The sequence below is a fragment of the Lytechinus pictus genome, chromosome 1, assembly GCF_037042905.1.
Source record: "Lytechinus pictus isolate F3 Inbred chromosome 1, Lp3.0, whole genome shotgun sequence".
Lineage (NCBI taxonomy): Eukaryota > Metazoa > Echinodermata > Echinoidea > Temnopleuroida > Toxopneustidae > Lytechinus > Lytechinus pictus.
This window is the reverse complement of record NC_087245.1, coordinates 35,368,331-35,379,183: the sequence shown is the minus strand read 5'-3', so window position 1 is coordinate 35,379,183 and position 10,853 is coordinate 35,368,331. Positions and strand designations below refer to the sequence as shown.

General features: G+C 33.7%; 1 long non-coding RNA gene across 1 annotated transcript; it reads left to right on the top strand.

Moving 5' to 3' along the window:
* Positions 1-6,311: 6,311 nt before the first annotated feature.
* LOC129271385 (uncharacterized) lies at positions 6,312-10,490 on the top strand. Its single transcript, XR_010293980.1, has 5 exons — positions 6,312-6,492; positions 7,064-7,246; positions 7,903-8,020; positions 8,438-8,552; positions 10,139-10,490. It is a non-coding gene; the product is annotated as an uncharacterized LOC129271385 (long non-coding RNA).
* Positions 10,491-10,853: the final 363 nt, after the last annotated feature.

The following is a 10,853-nucleotide window of genomic DNA, read 5'->3' as shown; positions in this document are numbered from 1 at the left end:
GAGAGAAGAGGGACACATTTACGTACAAAAGGGACAAAAAAGGGGACATGAGGACAGAGACCAGCCAGGCTCGGGAAAGGGGGGGATGAAACGTATTGATAATTTAGCATTAACTGATAAATAACACACGAAAAATAGGCTTTACGAATCACTTCCATAGTTCAATTTTCTTTTAAACACTGTAGAACTGACAGCATGTGTAATGTCAGGGTCAAGTGCATTCCAAAACCTGGGTCCAGTGCAAACTAGAGTGCCCAAAGTGAACTTTGTTCTTGCACGAGATATATGGAGAGTGGAAGATTGTCTAGTATTGTAATTGTGTACTTGACTATTTTTCTTAAATATCAGTGCCAGGGCTGAAGGGAGACTTCTTGAATCAAAATCATACATAAGAGATCCTAGCTGCATAAAGTAAATATCTTCCACTTTCAATAAGTGATTGTCATGATTTAACCGAAAAAAATAGCTAAGGAATATGAAAACAAAGCAATAATGATTGGTGTATTTTTAGACTTATCTAAAGCATTCGATTGTATAGACCATAATATTTTAATTGATAAGCTATCATCATACGGGTTTAGAGGGACAGTATTGAAGTGGTTAATCAGTTACTTAAGAAATCGAAAACAATGTGTATGCATCAACAAAATTCATTCAGACTTTCAGGACATTAGAGTAGGGGTACCCCAGGGGTCTAACCTAGGCCCTCTTCTTTTTATATTGTACATCAATGACCTGCAACATGTAAGTAATATTTTAACTAAGTACTACCTTATTTGCAGACGATACAAGTTTATTTTTATCTGGTAAGGATCCCATTCAATTAAATAATATTTTAAATTCTGAAATGGAAAAAGTTCACATGTGGTTCCAAGCCAACAGACTACAAATTAACACTAAGAAGACATCTTTTATGATTTTTAAGCCTAAAAATAAGAAAATTGAAGAAAACTCCATAAAATTATATATTAATGATTTTTGAAATTCAGAAAGTGCAATATACGAAATTCCTAGGTGTCACAATTGACGATAGCATGAGTTGGAAACAACATGTAAATAATATTTCTATGAAGATTTCTCAAACCATTGGTTTACTTAATAGAAATAAAGGTGACTTACCATTGCATATTCGTGTTCAATTATACAATACAATGATACTCACGCATCTCAGCTATTGCAATATCGTATGGGGGGACTGTGCAAATTATTTAATGCTACAATTATTTCGCTTACAAAAACGGGCAATAAGAATAATAACAAATTCCCCATATTTAGCTCACTCTCATCAATTATTCCGTAAATTAAAGATTCTGAAAATTTATGATATACATACCCTTCACACTGCAAGTTTTATGTTTTCATACTACAAGAATCAGTTGCCTGACACATTCAACAGTTATTTTAAAACAAATCGCAGTGTAAACAAATATAATACAAGAAATTCTGATAATTTATACATTCCTTTTTACCGCTTTTCTTTCTCAAGAACAGTCATAAGTTATAGTGGACCACTCATATGGAACAGTTTGCCCCCTGAAATAAAAGAAAGTCCTTCGCTAAATTCATTTAAAGTAAGATGTAAGTCTTACCTTCTAAATATGTATACTTCACCATGTTCTCAGTGAATAAGCTTGCTTGCTTTTATGTGTATGTTTTTTAAACATATTTTTTTGTAATATAGTTGTTATTTTTTTTCTATTTTTTTTCATTTATTTTGAAATGTGTGTTTCTTGCAATCTAATCAATTAATTGCAGGATGGTCTTTTTTCGGTAATGAATGTTAATCAGGGAGTAGCCTAGATAGGTCTATTTGGCTTTTGCTATTCCCCCACATCGCATTCATTACCCTATGTATTTTGTTATTTTTGTTAATTTGTCATTTTACAATATTCATTACTCCTTTACTATGGAATCATTTTGATTGATCTCGATATATTGTATCTTGTATGTTTTTTACAGATGTGAAATAAATGAATTTGAATTTTGAAAAATAAAATATTTGTATGGGCAGTTGGGCACGATAACTGACATTACATATACTTCTAATAGCTCTCTTCTGAACAATGAATAATTTTTGCAATTGCGTTTTAAGTGAGTTGCCCCAGGCAAGCACACCGTAATTTAAGTAAGGAACTATTAATGAGGAATATAATATAAATAAAATTTCTTTAGGGGAAACTGATCTCAACTTGTATAACACCAGTATTTTTTTACAACAGTTTGCAGAGATGATTTACATAAAGTTTCCAGTTCAATTTCTCATCAATAAATAACCCAAGAAATTTAGTAAAGGTTACTCTTTCAAGACAGACATTATTAAACATTACATTGCCAGGCAACATTTTTAAGGAATTGCTAAAAAGCATATAATTTGTCTTTTGAAAATTAAGTGATAATTTATTGGCTTGAACCCACAAGATAACATTCTTCAATTCACTGTTTCTATCAGGGTTAGAGGATTCCTATGTGAAAAAAATACACTAGAATCATCAGCAAAGATAATAAAGGATAATTTGTTTGATGAATTTTGAAAATCATTTATATACAGTATGAATAAGAGAGGTCCTAGAAGAGACCCCTGAGGTACACCACATGTAACAGTTTGCAAGCTGGAATTAATTCTATTCAAAGATACAAATTGTCTCCTGTCAGTGAGATAACTCCTAAACCACTCAAGGGCAACACCTCTCACTCCATAATGGGATAACTTGTGTAGCAAAATTCTATGATCAACTGTATCAAAAGCCTTGGAAAGATCCAAGAATATACCAATTGTGCTCAAGTAATTATCCAAGGCAGTGGCAACCTTATCAACAAAGTGCAAAATGGCATGTGTAGTTGTATGCTTCTCACGAAACCCAAATTGAACATTCGAAAAGATATTTGACTTTTTAAAGAAATGTATGACCCTTGCATATATGAGTTTTTCAAGGATTTTTTAAAAAGATGTCAACAAAGAAATTGGACGATAATTGGTCAACAATTCAGGGTTGCCTTTCTTAAAAATTGGCACAACTTTTGCAATTTTCATGCTTCTATGCACAATGCCATTTGATCATAATGTATACCAGTTCAAGCAAAGTATTAATACCAGTTAAATTGTTTTTCATCAAACTGCATGGTACGATGGACCAGTATGACCAGTATCTGGTTTCCAGTACATTTCTACTGGGCCAGTTGATTTCTAACTGGACCAGTAAAAATCAACTGGAAACCAGTTCCATCAAATTTATACCAGTTCAAGCAAATTGTACAAACAAGTCTACCCCAACAAAAGTTGATTTGAATAAAAAGAGATATATATATATGAAATATATTTCCATACTTTTTAATAGCATTACACATCATATTCAACTAAACATTTCCACTTTAATTGACCAGAAAGGCAAAAATATTGAAAAATATGCAAAAATTATGATTTAATATTTATTACTAATGACCTTGACCACCCAGGTAAAAAAACCAGTTGAAACCAGTTGAAATTTTAACTGGTTTCAACTGGAGTCAACTGGTACCAGTTGAAACCAATTGGCACAACTGGTAAACTCCCACCATGCCAGTATATTCCAGTTGAAACCCATTGTCTCAACTGGACATGCTGAAAACATACAAGTTTATTCCAGTTGAAACCAATTAACTATACTGGTATAAATTAGTACACCAGTTAATACCAGTTAAAACCAATAGGCCTTTCTGGTTTATCTACCAATAGATTCCAGTTTAAAACCCATTATCCAAACTGGACCATATGATGCCAGTTGGAACCCATAGAAACCCAATGGGTGTATATACCAGTTAATGCCACCTTAAACCCATAAACCATACTGGTATATCATTAAACCAATTGATACCAGTTAGAACCAACATGCATTACTGGTATACCTACCAGTTGATTCCAGTTAAAACCCATAAACCAAACTGGATCAGAGTGTTCCAGTTGGAACCCATAGACCTCCCATAACCCCACTTGAAACCCATTAACCATACTGGAATATCAAACCAATGGATACCAGTTAGAACCAATATAGGCATTACTGGCATATCTACCAGCTGATTCCAGTTAAAAGCCATAAACCATACTGGAGCAGATTATACCAGTTGGAACCCATAGACCTCCCATAACCCACTTGAAACCCATTAACCATACTGGAATTTCAAACCAATTGATACCAGTTAAACCAGCATACATTACTGGTATACTACCAGTTGATTCCAGTTAAAACCCATAAACCAAACTGGAACATATTTTACCAGTTGGAACCCATAGACCTCCCATAACCCACTTGAAACCCATTAACCATACTGGAATATCAAACCAATTGATACCAGTTAAAATCAACATACATTACTGGTATACTACCAGTTGATTCCAGTTAAAACCCATAAATCAATTAAACTGGGACATATTTTACCAGTTGGAACCCATAGACCTCCCATAACCCACTTGAAACCCATTTACCATACTGGAATATAGACCTCCCATAACCCACTTGAAACCCATTTACCATACTGGAATATCAAACCAATTGATACCAGTTAGAACCAATAGGCATTACCAGTATATATCTACCAGCTGATTTCAGTTAAACCCATAAACCAAACTGGAACAGATTATACCAGTTGGAACCCATAGGCCACCCATAACCCACTTGAAACCCATTAACCATACTGGAATATCAAACCAAATGATACCAGTTAGAACCAATAGGACTTACCAGTTGATTCTAGTAAGAACCAGTATATACATATATAATATATACATATATATATATGTATATTAGAGGCATAGTGGTAATGCATTGTACTTATTTCCAACAGAGTTTATATATATATATATATATATATTATATAAGAACTATGTTTTCATACCTTTGTTGTTTTATTTGTCGCTTCTCTTAAACTGACTTTTGAAATATTTTTGTAATTGTTGATATCTGCAGTAATCATTCAAATTTCTTATCCGACAAGTCACTGGCTCAATATAGCTGTAACCAACTTTACATTAATATTTATATTTTTTGTACAGATCATATTACTTCAAAGTCCTCTTATCTTTGTTTTTAATTCCTTTTGAGATAATTCTTTATGATTATCATTCATGAATGTGTTTCCTATAACTATTATTATTGTTACCATCAACAAAGCGTTACTTTTCTAAAAAAAAAAGCAAGTATTATTTCATACAATCCACTCTTTAATCTACATGTATTGTTATTCATTCAACATTGGTTAAATATATATTTATGTGAAAATGTTCATTATGTTAAAGGTATATACATTAAGCCTACTCCAAACCTTTGCCTGTTCCTGCTTTTGACATTACTCCCCCCCCCCCCCTCCCTGTATACTTTTCTTTTTGTATCCCCTTTCCAATATTATACATTAGTATACTTTGTTATTTTTTCGTTGCTTATTTGTTTACTGAAATTTTGCTCTGTACAAATTCATGTAATTCAGCCTTTTACCACAATAAATGCCATGCATTTATCCATCCTATACACAGCTCGATTGAGGATAAGAGGAAAAAAATATCTACATAATAACTAACTTAATTATTCTTTATGTTAATTTTAATATTTCCACCTTGAAAAGTTTCATTAAAGTATGTGGTTCGATATTACCATATAACTTAAATCGAAACATGTTATTCTCAGTGAAATTTTCTAGTTTACATTAAAAAAATTGTTATCCTAGATATTTGTTGCGAGAAAAAAATTTCTTCCTATTTAATCCCTTTTTTCTAATTTAAGTTAAAGAGGACTATTTTACACTATTTTTACAAATCACATAAAAATTAATGTATTTTTCTTTTTTTAACTCACTGATATTTTAAAAATATTTTTGAAGGTGAATAGAATAGCTATTTTTTTCTATTTATAACGCGCATATTTATTGCTAGTTTACAACCTTGCCATGTTAAGCAAGGCTATCTTTATCTTTCAAATAAAAAGAAAATAAATAAAATAGAAATAAAGAACAAATATTAAGCTAATTCATTCTTAAACTTTCAAAGAAAAAAAAAAAAGCTCCAAAAGCAGAGGCGAAAATCGTCATTTCTTGACTGGTTGCCAACCAAAACCAAACAAGAAGAAATTTGTATGTTAAGAAGTTCGTATTTCTATTTTAAAACTTCTTTCTTGCTTTAGACCCCCCCCCCCCCCCCCTTCGTTATTCCTGACTCAGCAGATCTTCCTTCAATCACCGGGCGCGGGCGGGCCTGCGCATGCGCACTGAGTGCCACTGATCGCTATCTATATCGTCCGTATAATTATGCAAATTAACCAGCGCCGCCAAACGCAAACCGCCAATCTAATTTGAATTTGAAAGAGCCATCTTCGCCGCGCCGTTAATTTGCACCGCACTTTTATCGAGTGCTAGTGCAATAAAGAAGGGTAAAGAAGGCCGTTTTAATAATAATTCAACCACTGAAATCACACGGACCAGATTTGGACAATGACTTGAAAGCTAAGACATTCGCAGTAGGCTCTACAGGTAAGTTAACAATTTTCTATGATTTTCTTTTCGTAGTTTGTTAAATGGCGCGGCTCGCAGCTAGCTGCGGGGCTAGCTGTAACGTTAGTTCGTCAGGACATCCTGTTACTGCCCCTCAGCGCTGCCTGCCGGCCGCGACTAGCCGGGCGTGGATGTGTGGCTGCCATGCCGGTGCAAGTCTGCGCACATACATCACATTGACCTTACGATTTGTGTTAAGATTTAACATGAATTTCTTTTTATTTCACAAAATCTTTCAGTTGATATTGTTCCATATATTGTTATAAGTAAATGAGAGAGATATGTGATCGAATGTGAAACTGATTTTCTTGGTCTTGGAAAAAATCTGAGAGTGAGAGTGAGACTCAGCCAGTTATGATTTTCAATTTCAGATTTAACATTATGATAGTGGCCAGCGCCTCGTGTCTGCGCACCAATCACTTTACACACGATTTGAGGATTTTGATGAGATTTTGAAATGCCGAAAATCGAAATTCATTATTTTTTCCACCATTTTAAGAGTGATTTTTTCATGAATAGCTGTTTATCACTTTTTGACTGTGTATTTCAGGAGAGAGGGAGACCCAAAACCACCTGGAGTCATACTGAGCCTCGAGGAGGAGATGAAGTCAGTGAACATGACCTGGGGTACCGGTAGTTTCCAGAAGAAGGCCCAGCTCAGAACCGCCAGGACTCAGGAGTGGAGATCCGAATGCTTCGTTGCTGCCCTCCATATGAGGAGGCTGTAAGTTAGGTAATTCAGATGTCAAGTTTTCTTTTGGGGTCTTTGTGTATCTTCTATTATGAGAATTATGGAAAAGAGATGGTGATTTAATGGTTTTAAAGATGTAAAATATGAAATTCTAGCACTTTTTTTAGGCCTAATATGAGTTCGGACACCCTACTTATAATTTTTTTTTGAGGAGCGCGATCTTTTTTTACATGACCCAAGCCTAGTTTCACCACAGATTAATTAATAGCTACACATCTGTTGCATTTACAATTTTAATAACAATCTACAACAATTGAGCATTTTATAAAATTGAGTGTGTCTAGGAAAGCAAATTCGGAGGCATAAGGAGAGCCATTTATTGAGCTCCATGGAATTATAAACATGAAGGACTGATCTCTGCGACATCGATTTCAGAAGTATTCCCAAGACCAAGTGAACTTACTCATTTTTTTAATAAATATGATGATGTGCTGTTTATCATTATAGTTGAATCATTGATTCACAATCCCATGTATTTTTCTTAATGTGCAAATGGAATGTTACAACACTCTGTAGTAACCCTTGCCCGCCTTAGGTGTAGACATGTATTGCTATTCACTGTAATATAGACGTATTTTTATTCACTGTTCACTGTACTGATTATTTTTCTCTCCATTGTTTAAAAAAAAATTATTCAGATACATCGCATCTACCAGCAAAGAACGTGTGCCAGTACAGGGAAGGAATGTACCTGTCGCACGTGAACTCTTCAGAGGCAGTGAGGACAACAAGATCTGCAAGCAAGTGATCCTTTTTGTAAGAAAATTTCCAATTTGTACATTTCACAATTAATTTTTTTTAAAGCCTTTGTACACATTTAGAGTATCAAGGCTTACAAAATGTAAAAATTAAATGTTTGCCCAAAAATCATTATGGGAAAGGTGGATTTCCGAGGAAAAATCAAATCTATCTTTGTTTACACAGTTGTACGAGCAACCTTATAGGAGGCTTGTCTAGGCTCCGTGATGAAAATACAATGTAAAAATTGATTCACAATCCCATGTATTTTTCTTAAAGTGCAAATTGAATTTTACAACACTCTGTAGTAACCCTTGCCCGCCTTAGGTGTAGACATGTATTGCTATTCACTGTAATATATACGTATTTGTTATTCGCTGTTGTTCACTGTACTGATTATTTTTCTCTCCATTGTTTTTGAAAAAAATTCTTCAGATACATCGCATCTACCAGCAAAGAATGTGTGCCAGTAGAGGAAAGGAATGTACCTGTCGCACGTGAACTCTTCAGAGGCAGTGAGGACAAGATCTGCAAGCAAGTGATCCTTTTTGTAAGAAAATTTCCAATTTGTACATTTTACAATTAATTTTTTTTTAAGCCTTTGTACACATTTAGAGTATCAAGGCTTACAAAATGTAAAAATTTAATGTTTGCCCAAAAATCATTATGGGAAAGGTGGATTTCCGAGGGAAATCTATCTTTGTTTACACAGTTGTACGAGCAACCTTATAGGAGGCTTGTCTAGGCTCCGTGATGAAAATACAATGTAAAAATGATAAAATTATCTTCATGGAGTCCTCTAGGCTAGCCAGTGACATGGGCCCATGCCCATCAATTTTAATTCATGCTTTTGCATAACCAAATGGCGTGAATTTGGAACTGGAAGTATAATTTCAGATTGACCTCCAAAATGAAACGTGCACAATTAGTCTGAACTAAAATAACATTTCCTGAATTTTTTCTTAAATCTGGAGGCCGAAGTATTTTTTTATCTTTGAAATTAAATTGGTTCTCGTTGTTTTTTACCTCTGACTTACCAGTATGTGTGGGGGTACCGTAGAAGTAGAATTAAAGGGATGGTCCAGGCTGGAAACATATCTCAATAAATAGAGTAAAATTCACAGAGCAAAATGCTGAAAACTTGATCAAAATTTGATAACTAATTAAGGTTTTGAATTTTAAAGATTTGCATTATTCCGGTGAAATAGTTCTAGGCATGTCTTTATCATGTTTATGAATATTCATTAGGTTGGCTGATGATGTCATATCCCAATTGCCCTTTTGTATTTTATTATATGAGATTAGGTTTATTAAGATATTTTTAACCAAGAACTATTGACAATTGGATTGACAACTGATAAGGTGCATTAGTTATTGACGCAACTTATTTCATTACAATGGAGACGCATCATTTACACATGTATGAAAAAATCAAACATTTATGATTTCATCTAGTAACATAAAAAAAAGGAAAGTGGAGATGTGACATCAGCCCACCTAATGAATATTCATGACGAAGTGCATACAACTGTTTTCACAAAATATTGATAAACTTTAAAATTCAATAACTTCTTGTTATCCTATTTTGATGAAATTTTCATCATTTTGCTTTTTAAACTTGTTCTGGGAACTGCTTTTTGAAAGTTGTCAGCATTAACAAGTTGTCTTTTTCCGACAGTTACCATAGTAACAGTCAGAGGCCAGTGCTTCTCAGCCAATCAAAAGCAATGATTTCACTGAAATAGTCGGCACTGACAATCATGAAATACCCATCAGATGTTAGCAGATAATGTGCAACATAGACTCCTAGATACATATATGCAAACATACATAGTCTAAGTCTTTATTATTAAAATAAATGTATAGGTATAAGGTCGAGGCAATTTCATCTCTGCGATGTCAATTTCAGAAGTATTCCCAAGACCATGTGAACTTACTATACATGTTGTAATAAAAATGATGATGTGCTGTCTATCATTTATAATTGAATCATTGAAATATGGAACTTAGAGAAGTTTCACTATCCCATGTATTTTCTTTATGTGCAGATATAATTTTACACCACTGAAATTTTGTATTACGGTATTCACTGTACTTATTATTTTTCATTCCATTGTTTTTTTTTCTAATCTTCAGATACATCGCATCTACCAGCAAAGATCAAGTGCCACTACAGGAAAGGAAGGTACCTGTTTCACGTTTCCTCTTCAGAGCCAGTGAGGGCCCCAAGATCTCAATAAATAATAATTAAAAAAAGACTCCTTTATCATTCCTTTAAAAATAGTACATATTATTTATTGAAGGTAAATGCTTAGATGCATTATATTCAAATTTTGTCTCCAAGCTAGCATGTAAAAATTGGATTGACTACATATTTACTGTGTAAGTTAATGATCTTTGTTGACACATAATACAAGAATTATACACAGCATGTTACAGTTTGTAACATAATTTTCTTTCATTAAATTCCTAGTTTAAATACCATATATATGTTTTTTGTGACTTTTGTCATTCTCTGATGATTTTTGGTACAGATTTCAAGAGACTGAGGGATTGATTTACCAGAGCAAGTTTACAGTCCAATCCTGTTATATTGTGCATGTGGAAATTAACAAGGTTTCAATACAATGCTACAAATTTACCTTGATTCATTTCATCAGTCCTATGTGCAAGAATAATTATTTCACTTGTCCATGCACATTGTTATAACAGGAGTGGACATTCAATGTAAAGATAATTGAAGATAATTTATAATTGAAATAACCGCCTGAGAGGGGGGGGGGGGGTGTTGGTACCAATATTCTAATGTGTGTGTGCGCAAGGAAAACGAAGGAGTGATTATATGAGAAGA